Source organism: Neolamprologus multifasciatus, chromosome 3, assembly GCF_963576455.1.
Source record: "Neolamprologus multifasciatus chromosome 3, fNeoMul1.2, whole genome shotgun sequence".
Lineage (NCBI taxonomy): Eukaryota > Metazoa > Chordata > Actinopteri > Cichliformes > Cichlidae > Neolamprologus > Neolamprologus multifasciatus.
In genome coordinates this window covers 13,295,285-13,314,638 of record NC_140441.1, presented here as the reverse complement: position 1 = coordinate 13,314,638, position 19,354 = coordinate 13,295,285, and the positions used below count along the sequence as shown (strand labels likewise).

Below are 19,354 nucleotides of genomic sequence, written 5' to 3'. Positions count from 1 at the left end.
AGTAATGCAGGTGTTATCCATCCCCCTATGGCCCATCCCTGCAGAGTGAGAAAGAATGAGGTCATGGACACAAGCAGCCAAAAAAAATTTCTGTGTTGGGTGGTTGGATCAGCCCTAGGGATGGGGTAAGGAATCTGTGCGTCTGGATGGAGCCACTGCTTGCTTGAATTGAAAGGAGGTGCCTAAGGAGGTGTGGGTAATGCTAGGAAACTTCTTTTGGAGGTTATCCAAGAAATGTCCAGATGGGAGAAGACCAAGGGCTAGAATTAGAACATACTGGAAGGATTATATATGTGATCTGGCCTGGGAGCATCTTCCCAACCTGGAGAACCTGGAAGACTGCCAAAGGAACTGGAGAGAAAGACATCTGGAATACCCTGCTTAGCCTGGTGGCACTGGATGGACGGACGGACGGACGGACGGACGGATGGATGGATGGATGGATAGATGGATGGATGGATGGATGGACGGATGGATGGATAGATGGATGGATGGACGGATGGACGGATAGATGGATGGATGGACGGACAGATGGATGGACGGATGGATGGATGGATGGATGGACGGATAGATGGATAGATGGACGGATGGACGGATAGATGGATAGATGGATGGATGGATGGACGGACAGATGGATAGATGGATGGATGGATGGATGGATGGATGGATAGATGGACGGATGGATGGATAGATGGATAGATGGATGGATGGATGGACGGACGGACGGACGGATGGACGGATGGATGGATAGATGGATGGATGGACGGATGGATGGATGGATGGATGGACGGACAGATGGATAGATGGATGGATGGATGGATGGATGGATGGATAGATGGACGGATGGATGGATAGATGGATAGATGGATGGATGGATGGACGGACGGACGGACGGATGGACGGATGGATGGATAGATGGATGGATGGATGGATGGATGGATGAACAGTCAGTATACATACAGGTTTCAGAAATAGTATCAGTAATATTTAGCTAGAGACGACTGTGTAAGAACAATTGCATTTTCACCTATCTGCAGTTCTGCATTATTAGCCACTGTTAGATCCAACGGCAGTGTGGTAGTGGCTGCTGTTTGAGGGCAAATTGTGTGTGTGCGTGCGTGTGTGTGTTTCTCTGTCCAGGCAATCCAGCTTTTCTTGCGATTCAATCACACAATCTCTGCACCACAGCCTCACCTTATTAACCATTAGGCCCCAGTCGTCTTTGCTAGAATGACTTTTGTGCAATCGTATTGCCAGGCTGGAGCTAAATTGTTGTACTAAATGTAATACACAAACTACTTTCGATTCCTCCATTTAAATCCAGTATTCTCCTCAGAAGTGTTGCGAAGGTAGTGGCACGCCTATGTTTCCTTGCATGGCTGTGCACGTCAGAGTTAAATGCACATACTGAAGTGTCACACACGAAGCGCTTCAGTATGCGGACATTTGTGTCCTGAGAAGACTATGCAAGCGCATGTCTTGGGATTATTGAAGCCTAAAGTGACTTCATTCACCTAAATTTATAGTGCAATTTTACCTAAAGAGCATATGCTCTTCAAAGCTTTTAGGAATTTAAGATGATTACGTTGTACCATCAGGGAGGCATCTGATCTGCCCCCAGTCACTCATAGATGGTATGTGGCAAGTTCTCTAAGATGTTGGGAACAATCTGCAAAGCAATAACCTTGAAAAACTGTACATAAGTGTAGCAAAGAGAACTGGTGATGTTCTAGAGGTGAAGAGTGGCCACACCAAACGTCAATCTGATTTAGTTATACTTTGATTGGTAAATAAAAGCTACTGATGGCTAGAAGTACTTTAGAAAGACTTACTTTAGTTTCCATGCTTTTCATGTAAAGTACTTTCAATATACTCTAAAGCAGCGGTCTCCAACCTTTTTTGCGATGGACCGGTTTAACGTCAAAATATTTTCACGGACTGGCCTATAAGGTGTCCCGGATAACTACAACAAAATAAAATGACCGAGACAAAAACTGTAGTATTTTATAAATATAATAATAAACTCGAATCCACTGTGTAATTGTGTAACTTTAATTAGCAGCGTCCTCCTGAAATGCACCAACAACACTGAAAGTAAGGTCCTCCTCTCTGCCCTTTAAAGCTCTCTTGTCGCTATGGTAACGCCTAAATACTTATTTCAAAATAAGACACACAACTACAACACGTGAAAAGACCCAGGGAAACAGAGTTAACGATAAAAACCCTGAAAACCATAAATTTCACACCCGAGCCTCAACTCTCGCGGTCTTGGGGACCGCTGCTCTAAACCTACTTGAAAACAATCAACTGTATTAAAGACTCCAAGCTTGAAAGCAAAGCTAATGAATGAGTGCCTTAAATGTGCATTCATCTTGATGGCCACCAGGTTGCAACTCCTCAGGTTGCAAAAAGAAGTAAATATGTCGAGTATACAGTCTGCGTTGTTTGTTGAATGCAAAGTCATGTTCATTCTGTAAATTAAGATCCTCATAGAGGATGGAGGCTAAAACAAGGTATGTTTTAGGGCAGGTGAGCATAACGGTTACTAGTTAGCACTGTGACCTCCCAGCAAGAAATTAAAATCTAGTCTGAGGCCTTTCTGTGAGGAGTCTATGTGCTCCTTGTATCCGTCTGGGTCTCTCCAGGTACTCCAGCTTCCTCCCACAGACAATTTTCATAAAAGGTGATTTTAAAGTGAATTGGTTTGACCAGTTATTCGCCTCTGTGTGTTAGCCCTGCGACAGATTGGTGACCTGTGCAGAGTGTACCCTGGCTCTTGTCCTATGGCAGCTGGGATAGTCTCCAGCACCCTGTGACCCCGAATTGGATAAGCAGAATAAAATGGAAGGACCTTTTACGGTAGTTGCAGCTCAAACCCTTGCTAATAAAATCTGGTATCAAAATAAAAAGATGGTAACGGCAAAATGGCTCAACTTCATGGTTAACATGGCTTCACTAACCAGTGGCTAAGTACATGTTCTTTTTAAAAAAATCTCTGCTTAAATCCCTGTACCATCTCCTTCATGTGCCACCGGCTCTGAGATAAAGTCGAGAGACCTCTGTTTCAGCCTCTGATGTAGATCTTTCAGAAGTGTCACATTAGATGAGACAGTATGTCTCTGACTTTCACATGGTGCTGATGAACAGCGCAGAGCACCCAAAGGGCAAGAGCTAGATGCGAACCACACACATATTCTGCATTCATTAAATCAAGGGTACGCCAATACTCTGATATCAGCATGTGCACAACTCATAATCATGTCTGATGGAAGGTTTTCGACCTAGTAGAGCTAAACCACAGAGGTTGAGGATGCTTGTGATCTGAATGTGATGCAGTGTCCTTGTTGTGGCTACCACTCGTGTTCTCTTCTGTTTATCCAACAAGTGCAGAAAGACAGAAAGGCTGGCAGCTTTGTGACGCTGTATTTCTGCCAATTCTTCAGATTCTGGCATTCTCCTTCGATGGAGCTGTAACGCTCTCGTTCTCTTTCTCATCGTCCCCATTATTTGATAATTTTGCCCGTTTTTCCTCTCTCTCTTCTTCTGTTTTTTGTTCCTCGGTACCCATGGCCTATATAACCTCCATCTTCTGCCATTTGGGCACAAACCTCTGATCTACATTCCACTGATCGTCCATGCATGTCCATCCTTTTCATTTGTCTCAGTGTTTCTCAAACTCCCACAACACAACATCAATTTTGGCTTTTCTAAATGGTTGAAATCAGTGTTATTCTTCATTAAACAGCTGGCCAGCATCCATTCTTTATCTCCAGCATATAATGGCTTTCATCTCTTTGTTTCACCTCACAAAGTCATTATAATGTTCTAATTAGGTTTAATCTGGTCCCACGCTCCATCTCCATACCAATCAGCCGTCCATTCTCCACCACCTGCAGCAGCCCTGCACTCCACTTTGCATCACCCTCTCATCTCTGCTAATCTCTGCCATTTTTCTCACCTACTTTGCCTCTCACACCACCTCTTCACATCTATTGCCTGCACTGTCCTCTCCACTTTCTCTGCCTCTTCCATTCACATTTTTTGCTGCACATTTTACTCACTTCATTGCTCCCTTCCGTATTTGCCTCGATCTTTGTTCCCCTGCTCTTGTGAGTTACATCGCTCACCCACTTCCCCCTCCTCTGTCATGTCCTTTCCCCCCCTCTCTATCCTTCTGAATCCTCCCTCTCTCGGCTCATTTCCACACGTATCTTTCCCTCTTTTGTTTCTTTCCCATAAATCCAAATATCCTCTCTCCCAATTTCTCTCTTCGTGGCACAATTGATTTTGTACATTTACCGATGCAATGAAACAGCGCAAGCTGTATAAATCAGCATCTTTGGGACATGTGGCAGCGGGTAAGTCAAGCTCAACAAAACTAATTATGTCAGTGTGGAAATAGCTTCCATGCTAAATGATTTAGAATAAAGGAAGAAAAGAAAGAGCCAAAAAAGCCATTGAAATTTGTAATTAATCAAAGAGGGGAAAAGGGGAGAGAGGAAGAAAATACAGCCTCATCCATATTGCCAGTGGTTAGCAGCTAATGAAAAAGACCTTTTTAATTATTCTTCCCCAATCATGTGAGAAGGCCTTTATTTGAATCTGGCTCACCTCTTGTCCTCTTTGGTAGTGCATTTTGATTAGCTTCCTGTGTGTTTATTAGCAATCCTGTAGTAAAGCTTTGCAGGAATTTAGATACTGATCAGTGCAAGGATTCATACCGCACATGGAAAGGTCCTACGTGTAATCAAAGGCCTGCTAAAAGAGCCGTTATAGGGTTATTTTGTTAATGCGACCGCTTAAATGGACTTCCATCCACAGGCTGTGAGCAGATCAGATGGACAGACACGCCTTTTCTTTCAATTCTCTTTGTATTTTTTATTTATTTTTTTGCTTTCATTTAATTTAATTCATGACATAGCCATGAATTATACATGAACAATATAAAAAATTGCACAAATTCAACTCAGAAATTAAACATTTATGCCATTTCCCTCTCCTCCTCTATCTGTCTGCCACTCGCTCTCTCAGTGTCTGCAGAGTGCCTACACACACACACATACACACACACACAAAATGAATGGTGCGCGTGGACCTATAGTGAAGCAGCGGTGTGCAACGGACCGAGGGAATTCCAAAGGTCAAAGAAAAACCCAGAGCTTACGTGTAAATACAGACACACGCCATCACACATGCACAGCTTACACATGCAATGCACCGTTTGCCGACACAGAGATGCGTAGCTAATGCAGAGCGTGCACAAAGATGCAAAAATATTAATGAAATCCTAAAATGTGAAATGAAAGCCCACGAAAACACAGACAAGGACCGCACATGCACGCGCTCACACCTCACAGTGAGTTGCAGTATTGTCTAAATGGCAGCGTATTGAGTCGAGGGCGAGTGATTGAGTGACTCACTGTTGCAGCTGACTGCCTATTTGGCTGTCTGCATTGCCAAAAGACACACACGCAGAGTTAATGCACGGGTGCACTCACAAACACACACAAATACACACAAACAGACTGCAATGAACAGTTTTAAAGGTGTGTAAGTCAGCTGAGGAGATGACTCATACCTGTCTTCAGACACTGTTCCCAACAACTGGGGAGTTTGACTTTGCCACCACCTGGCTGCCTGACCTGCACCGTGTGCTCTCTGGACAAGGACTTCGGTACATATGGAAATAAGATGAATAAAAAAATCATATCCTTGAATGTTTAGAAAGTTGTTCCTGATCAACATCATATGCTTGACTGTCTTTAATGCTGCTACAGTCTTCCTGCAGTGATTTATGCTGGCAAAGAAATGTGAAAGCTCTCTGAAAAGAAATAGCAAATAATATTCAACTTTTATATAAGTTTTTCCTCATGATTCAAAATTATTCTCATGCAATATAATTACAAGAATTAAGCACGAGTCAAGTATTATTCAAGTGTAATGGAAATGATGGTTATTCTATTTCCTTTCTATGTGGGCAATTTAACAGAGTGCCTACTTACACTGAATCTACTATTTCCACTTGCATTTATATCATCATTGAAGGGTATATGCTGACATTTTAATAAAAATTCTTATAGCTCATGACAAATGTCTTCCAAAGATTGATACTACACTTTTGTTTGTATATTTAATGCATAGCTATAGCATGGAGAAAGTTAGCTCATTGGGAAAACTAGCAGCAGGGAGACCATACATTGCTGGAGACACATGTATCCATGAAAAGTATTTATCTATCCACAAAATCGCAACTTGTTGTCTACCCATTTATTTTAACTATATATTAAACACACACGATGCTTTAGGTTAGCAGTTTTTCCTTGTGGCTTGTAAATATGCTAAGCTAAGTGCTTGAAGCCTCGATGTATGTAGCATAAATACAATAAAGAAATTAAAGTTTCTTTTTAACAACAAGCTTATAGGCCTATCTGTGTTTCCTAAAATGACTAACTTAAACAACATCTTTTAGCTGTGTACTGAGAAATCTGTCAAGTCCTTAAATTACTTTGAGTCAGATGTTAGCAAGTCAAATACCGCTATTGCTAGCAGATTATTTTACATTGTAAATGTGCCTGTAGCTTCAAAAACTAGACAGAAAGCAGAGCATTTGTGGTGCATTTGCATGGTTAGGTAATGCTAAAGGCTATAGAAAGAAAAACTTAAGAGGAAAATAGCCTAGCAACAACAAGACTGACCTGATGAGGCTCTTTGAGGCATGGGTCTGTTTGGGTTACCATAAGCATGCTAGCCTATAATTCCAGTGTACCCTGCTAGTGCAGTAATGTGGAAAATACATTTTCAGAAGACTCTCTGCAGTCATGTGACAAACAAAGCACATCCCATGATTCAGTAGTTGAACCACATTAAGCAGTGTCTTTGTTATAGAGGAATTTTTGTCCGCTCTTCTTTATAATGTTTCATCAGGTCATTGAGGTTTGAATCATATCTGATGTCTGGACTTCGACTGGGACATTACCACACCTTGAATCTTTTGAGCCATTCCAGCGTATATTTGATGGCTCTGTTGTTCTTGGGATTGCTGTCCTGTTGATTGACCCAATTTTGGCTAAGCTTCAGATGTTGGACAGATGGCTTTACTTTGATGTACAGTGATCGACTCAATCGACGTCTTTGTGCTATGCTGTGTTTGGGTTTCACCACATGTGTAGTTGTGCATTACAGTCAAACATCTCCACTTTGATCTCCTCTGTCCAAAGGACATTGCTCCAGAGATCTTGTGATATGTTCATATTAAACATTGCAAACCTAAACGGCTCTTCTCTTTTTAGAGAGAAGAGCCGTCCTCCTGGCAACGTTTCCAAACAAGCAAATCCTTTTCTAATTGCAGTGTCATGAAATTTCAAATTTAACATCCTAACCGAGGTCTGCAGAGTCTGAGGTGTAGCTGCAGTTTCTCTGAACATTGCATGGACTGACCTTGGGCTAAATTTGCTTGGACGTCCACTGCTGGGAAGATTGTGGCTTTGTGTTAACACACACCTGAATGCTCCACACTGGCAATTTGACAAAGCATCACCTGGCTGCTATTAACCCTCTTAAATCATATGAAAGCAGTGATACTTAGTTTTTCCACGTGTCTGCACAGAGTCACCTGAAAACTTTCTTTTTCACGACTGTAAGTAGAGGGTACAGAGACAGCTAAAGAAAAGTGTTTCGTTATTTAACTTAAGTTAGTGGATTCTTAGCCAAACAGTAATTTTAGACAATTATTCCTGCTCTTTGAGAAGTCGCCGGAGTCTTACATGTAAAGACAAAATCCAATAAAAGCAGTGCTGGTAAAACTGTTCTCAGAGTACTTTTCTTTCTGCAGTAGCAATATTCAGTTTCTCGTGCCCTCAGGAGGCCTCAGTATCAGCAGCAGGCAAGTCGGCCAATGACAGGTCTGACTGCAAGTCATCTAATTGTGATGTCTTTACTTTAACACGACTTGGTGGCCTAGCCGTCTGACACCCAACCACTCACTTAATAATCACCCCCACTAGTGTGTTTTCTGCTGAATCGCTTCTGTCTGGTGCGGGTCTAGCCTCAAAATACACTGCCGAGTGTTGTGTTAAAAGGCTGCTCTTAAAACAGTTTTTTGAGAGACATTTCAATTTACTGAGAGATATTTTGAACTAGTTGTTTTTCTAACAAAAAAACAACTAGTTCTTGAGGAGCGGCCATGGCATGCGTCGCTCAGTCACAGGTCATTTGAGGAGCCTGGGTACTCGTGCTCTTGCCCTGAGCGCCAAATATGCCAGCACTGTCACTCCGTCAGCAGCAGAGCCAGAGACAAAAGCTTCACTTCACAGCCTTCGCTTTCTTTTCAAACACAGCACGTCTGTGCAGTCTGTCAGAGAAATAAATACGCTACACCAACAAGCGGAAAAGAAAAGGACCGAGAATTGCGACGTGCATCACCTACAGGTGTTTATTGTGTGCTATCGAGCATGTGAAAAACAGTGGCACAGAAATGATGAGCCAAAGTGTCCGTACGCAAGGGCGCATTTCTAAAGGTCACATCCAAAAGCTCGTTCCAGGTTGTGATTTGAAGCAGTTGAAAAACACCAATTGATATTCCACCATAACAACAGCACTCCTGAGTCGTTATGGATTTTTCCCGAATCTCCTCAAATCCCCAGTCCCTGCTGAGAGCAATATCCCCCCTACCTAGCACCTGGAGGAGTACTTTTGATTTAATGTCTTTCAGTCTGCTGCAGAATGAAAAAAAAAATCTCAACCAATTTTCTGAGAATGAACCAACTAAAATAAAGCCACAGAAAAAAATTACCAACTCGCTTTATTGCAACTTGGCTCTGATTCTTAAATTGGATCTATGAACACAACACACAGTGCAAACTTCAGAGAGACTCAGCTGATAACTTAATAATAGCTTACTAATAAGACATGAATTTCTGTGTGTACTTGAGTCTCTAATTATTATTGAATATAAGTAGGTTTTAGATGGTTGGTCAGTTAAAAAATTAAAAATCTAAACATGTCATCTTCGATTCTGCTCTTTCATATGTTTTGCATGTCGTCACTGCAGAAACTGAGACGTAAAAAGAGAGAAAACCCATGTTAGTTTCTCATTAATCCGATGCTTTGAAGTACTACGAGGTACACATAGTGCATATTATGCTTACTATCATTTCATTCCTTTTCCTGTTTTACTGGGAGCTTTTTTCAGCAGGATGCTAGAGCCATAAATCAGCCAGGCTGGCATTGCAGCAGAGCGTAGTTTATTGCAAAAACTTGCCAAGCAGAAACACCAATATAGGTTTGAGATGATGTAGAAACAGAGAAACCATCAGACTGTTTAGAAGAGAGGACTGACCTGCCTTCACAGTGTGAAAAATCCTCTTCACTGTGCGTCCTACTCAGGTCCAGCAGATGTTTACACTCCTGCCTTTTTTTAATGACCATAAAAAGCAACCTGAGTAGAAGTGGAACATTGAGCTCATGACTCCAAATAGGCCGATGCTTATTCAAAGCTGGCTTTAACAGACTGTAAATAAAAGATGGCCACCATAATCTCGCCATTACTGTTGTGCTCTGTAATGTTGTTTGATCCGTTTGCACAGTGAAATTAAAACCTCGCAAAGACAACCTAACTGTCCGAACATCAATATATTTGTGATTTCAATAACAGGACTCACATTTTGGTGCCTGGATTTTAGTTTTATGGGCAACACCATCATATCTTCCTTCACAAAATCCACAAATCTGCTCTGTGATCTTATTTTTCAATTATTATTGCTGTTTGTCAGATGTCATTTAAAATGCAGTAACAAGAGTCATTTCAGTGACTCGCGTTAATTGAACTAAAGCCTTGCAATAAGCTATAAACTGAGCCAGCAGCCACATACACTTAAAGCATCCCCACACTTAATTATGACTAATTCTGAGCATCAGTAAAATTCAAGCAGCTATTTTATAAAAGTGGAACAAAAAAAAGTTAACCTGACAACAGCTTTTTGTAAAGTTGGCCATTTTTTACACAGGAGTCTATAAAGAGTGACATGTCTGTGAAGGTTCTCAGTCATCCAGGTCATCGTAGTCAAAGGAGCTTGCAAAGAAAAGCGTCTGGACTTCTTTAAGTTACTTGAAGACGTTTCACCTCTCATTCGAGTGAAATTAAAACCTCGCAAAGACAACCTAACTGTCTGAACATCAATATATTTGTGATTTCAATAACAGGACTCACATTTTGGTGCCTGAATTTTAGTTTTATGGGCAACACCATCATATCTTCCTTCACAAAATCCACAAATCTGCTCTGTGAAGTGGCTGTTTGGTCTCTCCAATTGGAGAGACCAAACAGCCACTTCACAAGCGCATGGCACAACACAGAAGAGCCACCTCCACAGGACGAGACTCAGCTGTCCATCTGCATCTTAAGGTCAAAGGTCACTCTTTCGAGGATGCCAATGTTCACATTTTGGACAGAGAGGACAGATGGTTTGAAAGAGGAGTGAAAGAAGCCATCTATGTCCACTGTGAGCGACCATCTTTGAACAGAGGCGGTGGTTTACGACACCAACTCTCTGCCATCTATAATCCAGTTTTGAGATCCCTTCCCAGACGCCTTAACGCCCACTCACATCCTGGGCCATCTGACCTCAGGAATTCGCATGATAAGGTGGGGCCAGGTTTCACAATGAACTCACCCAAAACTCTGGCTGATTGGGACCCACACCCAGTTTCACACCTTGGCTCAGGCGATTAGAGGATCATCAGGGGGTCCTTTTGTCCCTCTGTGGGGGGAAACTCCCACTAGGTTTATATCTGGGACTCTCCACCATTTGACCTTAGAACTGAAGAAGCTTCTCGGATGAGAGGTGAAACGTCTTCAAGTAACTTAAAGAAGTCCAGACGCTTTTCTTTGCAAGCTCCTTTGACTATAAAGAGTGACTCGCTTTTAGAGCCACCCTCAAGTGGCTGTTCTAGGAACTGCAGGTTCGCCACTGGCTTCATTTTTCAGCCCTGGTTGCTCGGCTTTAACAGACAGGTGTAAGTCTTTTTTAGCAAATAAACAACAGACTAGCAGCTGATTAATGCAAAGCCAACTCTACCTGGCTCAGTTTCTATACCTGAATAGAAAAGAATGAAACAAATCTTTAAATAACTGCTAAATGTTGTATTGAGCACATTGTACATGTCCCTAATGAGCCTGTGTTTCTATTGCCCCCTCAGGGCGACAACTGTATATTCACAGTGAGATCCGGGAACACATACACACAACATAAATGAATTATGTAGCATACGCTCCAATAACACTTGACTTCCCATCTGCTCTCGCTTAAAGACATCTTGAGCTGTTCTCACCTGCTCACACAGAGACACGCATACACAAACTCAATCTCTACATTTACGCAATCTACATAACCAGCGATAATCCACATTATTCTGATTGGCCGGGAGCACACAGGCACACGCACACTGAGATGTAGTGCAGCTCTGTTACCACGTAGCTCTGCCCTTCTGTGGTTACACACACCTGCTTCACAAACACACTGTTTTTCCCACACGCGCACAAACACACACTTGCATATAAAATCACCGCAGCAGCGCATCCTTCAGCGACATAATCTAAGACACAATGAGAAAGCATCGGCAGTAGTGGAGGGGAATGCATGTGTGCAAGAGACAGAGAGTTAAACAAAGGAGAGGAGTGCAGAAAGTAGGTCCGATACTGTTTCTATGGTGATTAATGAGATACAAAAGTCTTTAACGTTATCATTATGGGTACGAGAGGAGTGGGTGACTGTGTGCGTTTGCGTATGTGTGTGTGTCTTAGAGAGATAAAGTCAAAGCAAGATGGAGACAAGAGAAATGAGAAATTCTCTGTGAAATGAGTTTAGCCCCCCCTCGGCTGCTTTTCTATCTTTGGATCGATACCAGTTTCTCCCATGTAAGTGGGTGAAACTGGTCAATAAAAACACACAACATGTATAGAGATTTCTGAGTAAATCTGAGTGAAAGTGACTTTTATGCCTTCCTGTCTATTTTGAAGTACGAATTAAACTGCGGCCTCTGAGCAACAACTGCAGGCACCGTGACTCAGAGAGGGTCACCAAAGGACCAAAGGAGTATATGTGAGCCTTTGACTGGAGGGAGTTGGTTTAAATCCCTGGATTGGCTTGGCAAAACCTGACAGGAAAAGATGAATGAGTAACATTTCCCAGTAATTCAAGATTTTAAGATATGTTTTTTTTTCTTCTTTGAGCAAAGACTTACACATCCAGTGCCCTTGAAGTCTGGGAGCTGTACTCGCCAGCTCTCATACGAGGAACACAGTCAGCAGCTTTTTTAAAGGAAAGAAAAGCTGAAGAACCACGATTATTATCCTGTGTTAAAGTCTAGTGTTTTGCAAGTCCATTTATCTATCCTGACCTCCTACTTGTACCGACTTTGTAGCTCTTTCTGTGTCACCTGACTTCCTCTTTTGCCCCTGTCATAACTGCTTTGACCACTAGAGGTCACAACAAATGTCAGTGGGTTATAATAAATGACTTGTTTTTGATGCAAGGACAGTTACAGTGATGTACATGTGAACCACGGCTGTTTTAAAAAGAATCCTTGGCATTACGTTCAAGTTCAATCCAGCATTTAAGCTCTGAGAGATGTTTTAGACCTGTGAGAAGTGTAGTAATATCCAACTCTGTCGGTTATTCCATTCACTATAGTACAAAATGATTAAAAGCTGTTTTGTCTAAATGGCAGTCTATGGTTTAGCCATACCACATCTGTATATTTGAATATGCTTTTGGAATATGCAAAACAAGTTTCAAATCTCTACAGCTTGATTTTCACACCACGTTTAAAGTAAGCTGTAAGTAAGGGCTTGGGAAGGTTGGAAGTTGTACATGTGAAACCTCAAACTACTGCACTATTTGTAGCTGATGTAAGCAAATCACTGCGCAGAATGTGAATTGTGTCTTGCGACTAGTTTATCGGCTGACTTTGCTGTAGTTCTCTACAGGCTATTCTGTCATAGCGTCCCCATCAAACATCTGGCTGATGGTCTTTTCTTTATGTCTAGTCATGTCTGAAAACGTTTTTCAAAATAAAAGCTGAACTGACATCGGTTCGAGGTGCGTCTTCAACACACCCAGATGTTCTAGTAAGACTTCCAACCAAGATAAAGTTTGTGACTGCAGAATTATTTTCAACTACCTCTTAATCAGTTATAATAAAATTAGATAAAGCAAACATTGTCAATTAAAAGAATGTGGAAAGAAATACTGTTCAGTGGTGATTAAAATGCAGAATCTCAAGCTTCCTTCCTACTGAGCTAACTGCACAATCCTATGCATTATGTTCCTCATGCAAATGAATGAAACAGAAGTCCAGATGTGCATAACATAAATAGCATGGATAGATTTCTAATGACTTTTTTTTTTTAAATAGCTCTGATAATAAAAATCTGTGTACATGTAAAAGATCTGAGGCCATCTGCTCACAGCTGTGTACTAACTAAATTAGTTGTTGTTTAATAAAAAACAATGAAGCATCTAATTCCTGCAATAATCTGATTTATTTTTCTCACTTTGTAAGAGGCCATCCGACTAAACCTCTGCAAACTGCATTCAGTTTGTGCCGCTGTGTTGACCAATTTAGATGAGTTTCGACCAAGTGTCACATTTACTAATTGGGAGAAAACAAACAAAAGTTGCACTCTTTTCTAAAAACAGGCGCAGTCAGTTAATTTCAGTGTCAAGCGCAAACCATAAGATGCTCTTTTTTTCACCGTACGTCAGGTGTTGCACGCTTGATTTAAAAAATTCTCCTACCTATATTTTAAAACTTAAGAAAGAGACTCCTAGAAATACATATGCAGCAAGGTCAGTCACAAAAATTTCCGAGTTCCCACCTCCTACAAGCAATCTACACTACCTGCCCAGCATCACCATGAATACACTGCAACTTGCTAGAGAACAAAGGAGTCAAAGAGTGCAGTCATTTTCTCAGGAATTGGTGGAGACCAAAAATGAGCTAAAAGTAAATTTAAATAATGTATTTGCAATGTTCAGGTGGCAGATAAATCCAAGTAATAACCAAGGACTCTGAAGTTCCCTCCAGAGACTTTGCTTTATTTTGTCTTATGCCTCTAGGCCACAGGTGTCGAACTCAGGCCTCAAGGGCCGGTGTCCTGCAGGTTTTAGATGTGTCCTTGATCCAACACAGCTGATTCAAATGGCTAAATTAGCTCCTCAACATGTCTTGAAGTTCTCCAGAAGCCTGGTAATGAACTAATCATTTGATTCAGGTGTGTTGAAACAGGGTGATATCTAAAACCTGCAGGACACCAGCCCTCGAGGCCTGGAGTTCGACACTCCTGCTCTAGGCTTACATCAAATGTATTTACAACTGCAGCTGTTTTCAAACAGTCTGCCGAGTATGTAAATCAGCAACTGTGTGTGGACACATTTGCCTAATCACATTTAGAAGGTGAGAATATGTGTGTGTTTACAGCCATCTCCGCTGGTCTGCTAAGTGCTAAAACATCCATAAACAGCAAACACAGAAACAGCAAAATGTTGCAGGCAATAAATTTGTATCATTTGAATTATTTTTCATACGTAATTACATAAAGAATGATGATCAACAAGAAAACAGAGAGAACTGTGGTATTGATGATTTGCTATTCCACGCCTATTTCTTATGCTAAAGCGATTCCATCACCAAATCTCATATCCTCCTAAAGTGAAAGTGAAAGCGTTAGTGCATGAGCATTTTAAAGTTTGATTAGGGGACTCTTGTTTTGCCGAATGAGTCACATTAAGGCTGGTTGATCGATTCACAGATCCAGGGGTCGATGCGACCTATCTGAGGCAGGCATGAAAGCGCTTTTGAAGCTTTTGACCCTCATCCGACAGCCTACTCAACCAGCATTCATTAACCAGATAATCCCACTCTTAGCTGTGCACACTTTTGTGTTTTCTCACAAAGAGACATACATACATGGGTACAATCTAATGCTCCTACGTCTATGCATTTATCTGGTAAATCCATGTTAGCTGGGTATACTTGTTTGTGCGGTTTGAGGATGTGGGGTCGGATTTGTATGTGTGTAAATATTCAGAGGTAACAGGCTGTACAGCATGTATTCGGTCTTTGAAGCCAGCAATTAGCAACAGGCTCATTGTCAGGGTGTGAGATTCACGCATGTGACGCTATCGTGTGTCTGCATACGTATGCGATCGCATTTGTGCCTAATGTCTACTTTGATCTATCTAAAAGCATGTTTGAAGCTGCGACTGAGATTCAAGCAAACCAGCGACAGATTTTCATGCTGATAATGGCAGAGTGGACAACCAACACAGTGAAGAGGGAAGTAAGAATGAGAAACGAAAGGAAAGAAAGACTATAAGGCAGAAGAATAATGGCAGAATGATCCAGAGGAGGAAATGAGGAAAGTGTCATTGGGGCCTGTAGGCTGAAAAGGCCAAAGAGGTTTCCTGAACCATCAGAAGACAGATGAATGGTTAAGTGTGTATGAATGTTTCATTCTACTTCTAGATCAGGACTGCGTTAGAAAATGAACTTAATGAACGTGGCTCTGGGGCTGAAGGTTAATAGCTGCATTTGTAAGATGGATCTGAGGGAAATACAACTGGATGGGCTCAGCCATTGGAATAAAGCATAAAATGAAGAATGAAAAATGTATCCAACAGAAAACATTGTGTCAAGTTGGGACATAGACCTGCTTGCCATCACCTACATCTAGATGGTCAAGCACAGACGCATATCGCCATCACCTCCTCGTGACAACTGACTCCCGTCTATTAACCATTCTCATCTGCCTCCAAATCCAATAAAATTCTTCTTGACAGACTAACAATAACCTCTAAACTGGTTTAAATCCAATCTTTTCAACCACATTCGTTCATTAAATTCTTAAATTTCAAATCCCAGGAACTACTGGTGTCCCCCAGGGATCTGTCCTGGGGCATCTTCCATTTATCATCTGTCTACTTCCACTTGGTCATATCTTCTGTAAGATTAATATCAGTTTCCATTGTTATGCTGATAATAATGTATATTTTATTGATTACTCTCAGTGAAGTTGTGGGCAGCCACTAATCAGGCACCTGGGGAGGGACGGTAGCTTGCTCAGAGGTACCTTTAGGGTAGCTGTTCAGTGGATTCAAACCCCTGACCTTCCGATCATGGGGTGACTATGCTACCTACTGAGCTATCCCCGCCTACACACAGCTGCACCTATCTATTAAACCCATTACCACTCTCCCACCCACCGCCCTGTGTGTTTCCCTCCAGGAAATCAAATCCTGGTTCTCTTGCAGATTTTTCAAAATGAACAGTGATAAACCTGAGGTTCTCCCCACTGGCACCAAATCCACCCAGTCTAAATCTAACAGTTTTCCACTCCATATTGATAGCTCATTTTCTCCCTCCTCTCAGATTGCATATGGCTGTAAACTGTCTAAAGTTGTAGAATCAGCACTTCTTTGAGTTTCAGCTCCACCTCAGCACTGTGACTTTCAGGAAGACTGAAGTGTGCAACAGTCTTAGCTGGGTGTACCTATTAAACTGAGTGTTTTGTAATCAAAAAAACCAACAGACATCAAAGGCAAAATCCCGATTCGGTTGTTTTTGCTGTATTTTCATTTTTTGTCACTGGAAACACAGACGCACGCACAGTAATTCAACCTATTGTTAATATATAAATATTCAGTGGCGCAGCGTTAAAATCCTGTTTTGGTGAAAGAGCGATCTACCCGTAGATAGCACTGATTCCATAATCACAGATAACCTTCACACCGAATAGTTGTGTAGACAGCTGTTGTATGATGTAAACCCTATACAGAAGGAAAATTCATCTTCCAGTGTTGCTATAGGATTTACTGTGATAGAAGGATGGCTACCGTTTCCCTCTCTCCCTCATTATTCTTGTTTGTCTGCTACTTTATTTCCTTTCTCAGCTTTTCTCATCAACACTTATTCTTATTGCCACATCTTCTTGCTGATTATCACCTGTCTCGTCATTTCACTTGTTAGATTCCCTCCTGTCTGTCTCCCTCATTATCCCTCCCCCTTTTTTTGTCTCACAGCCATCTCCTCTCTCCCCTGTTTTCCAGTAGCATTGCTCATCTCGGACTGGTGCTCTCGCTCATCCTATCTCTGTCATTTCCCACCTTTGTTGTTTACCAATTTTATCTCCTATGACTCTCTTTCCACAATCACTGCCATATGTCCTTATTATTGTCTCTTAATGCTCAGCTCAATGTACCATTCAATCAGGGGAGATCCTGCCCTGTAACACCTGATCCTGCTTTAAAATTCCCATTCTACTTTTCCATTTTTGCTCCAGCCTTTTTCCCCTATCCTCCTCTTGCCCACCCATTTCTTCAATCCATTTGTGCATAATCTGGCGCTGCAGCATAAACCCCAAACCTGGCTTATATAATCTGATAAGAGTCCGCACACACATGCATACTTACACAAACACACACACACACACATACAAGCTGTCCAGACACGTTGCATGCATGACTGCAGGCTGGTACAGAATGCAATGTGTACGTGTGACGATGTGTTCACAAGTGCATGCATTAGCAGTCGTGAAATCTTGCAAGTGTCTGCTTCACTGGACCTGGTGGCTTGTATGTTTTCATGTTCATGCGTGTGTGGGAGTGTGTATGTGCAGTCAGGATTGTCATGGCCGGTGATTTCCTGATTGGTTTAGGAAGGGATGACCATCAAAAGGAGAGGTACACAGGAGGACAATAAAATAAAATAGAACACATTGATGACATGCATTCCTAAATACTCTAATCCAGGATTTCTCTCTTTGTATTACTCCCTTCACTGCACATGTACATGCTTTGCTCAGATGCTTGCATTACGTGGAACATCGATTTCTCCATGCTCACTTTTGCTGTTCAGGTTTTGTTTGGTTTGGCCTCCTCTCCCAGCTACTCAGTCCGCAGTGTTACCACGTTCAAAAGGGCATTTGTGTCAGCGTGAACGTGAAAATAAAGCTGTTGTTGTCTCTCATCTTTCTCACTGAAAATAATGGGCTCTTTTGTGAATCCATTTCAGAGATGGAGTGATTTCACTGCCTCTCTGAGTCGCTCCTGTAAAGCGAGGAAAGGGCAGCGCGGGGGTTTTATCATACAGGAAAGCACTGAGCTAATGAAAGACGTGGTTCCATTTAACTTTATTAGTTTCACCACAGCTCTGTCACTGCCATTTGCCGAACACAAACAGATGAAACACAGTCGTGCTATCCATCTGCTCAGCCATCAAACTGTACTTCTTCTTGGCATCGCTCGCACAGAGCACACTTCTTTTTGCATCCGTTCAAAGAAGCAGTCATTTCTTATCCCTGCGGGGGTATTTACTTGTGAAATGAAAGAAACGGAGGACAGAGAGACCAGGCCTCAACTCTAAACATAGTTAGGAGTTTAGCCAAAGAACTTGCAGACTCTTAGTTAGAGGAAAACAGTGATGAAGCAGTGGAGCTGTGATGAAAATAAAATCTTGGTAAAAGAAACGAGATGAGAGCTTTTGGGAAAGCATCTGAGGATTTAATTAGTTCAGTAAATTAAAGAAATTAGACTAATTATATTTCAATTATATGCTAGTCTGCACTTATAGCAATCTGTAATTAATAGTTAATCTTCAAAAAGAGATTTTATTATTATTTTTTAAATAAGATGCTTCAGACTGAACCAGTTAGCTATTTTGGCTTATGTCCTCTCCCAAGACACATTGTAAAGCACTTTGTGGAACCAGTTAGATTTATGCTGCTATGGAATCAGTGTACAGCACCTTTAGATCTACTATACTGTCTATAAACAGTATACATCAGCGGTCTCCAACCTTTTTTGCGCCACGGACCGGTTAATGCCCGACAATATTTTCACGGACCGGCCTTTAATGTGTCAAATACAACAAAATAAAAAAAATAAAACTAGTACCGGTACCGAAAAAAAGAAGATTTATTCATAACACACATGAAAAGACCCACGAAAACCGAGTTAACGATCAAAACGATAACAAAATAACGCTGAAAACTGATAAAAACCCTGAAAACCATACATTTCACACCTGAGCCTCAACTCTCGCGGCTCACGGACCGGTACCGGTCCGAGGCCCGGGGGTTGGGGACCGCTGGTATACATAATACTGATAAACTGCAGTCGTGTGAGCACTAACCATGTGACACTGGTCTTTTTGGATGTCACGTTCTCATCTCAACTCATCACATACCGACAATATGTGACAAATCGCCTGTATGTTGTATCTGATAGAGTTATGGTTATGGTTGGTGCTGGAATAGAAGGGTGGAGCGTGTGTTACAGGCACAAGCGGCATTCTGTTG

The 19,354-nt window shown here is 41.7% G+C and overlaps 1 protein-coding gene across 5 annotated transcripts in view; it reads right to left on the bottom strand.

Annotated features, from left to right (window-relative positions):
* slc8a4b (solute carrier family 8 member 4b) overlaps positions 1–19,354 on the bottom strand; it is a 136,370-nt gene that overhangs the window by 100,852 nt on the left and 16,164 nt on the right. Inside the window, exon 1 of one of the 5 annotated variants that reach the window (XM_085137870.1) lies at positions 5,579–10,348. The exons of the other annotated variants lie outside the window; for them this stretch is intronic. The gene's annotated coding sequence lies outside the window, so the exon portion shown is untranslated. Of the gene's footprint in view, positions 1–5,578; positions 10,349–19,354 lie in introns of those variants that run through there. 5 annotated transcript variants of the gene reach the window in all.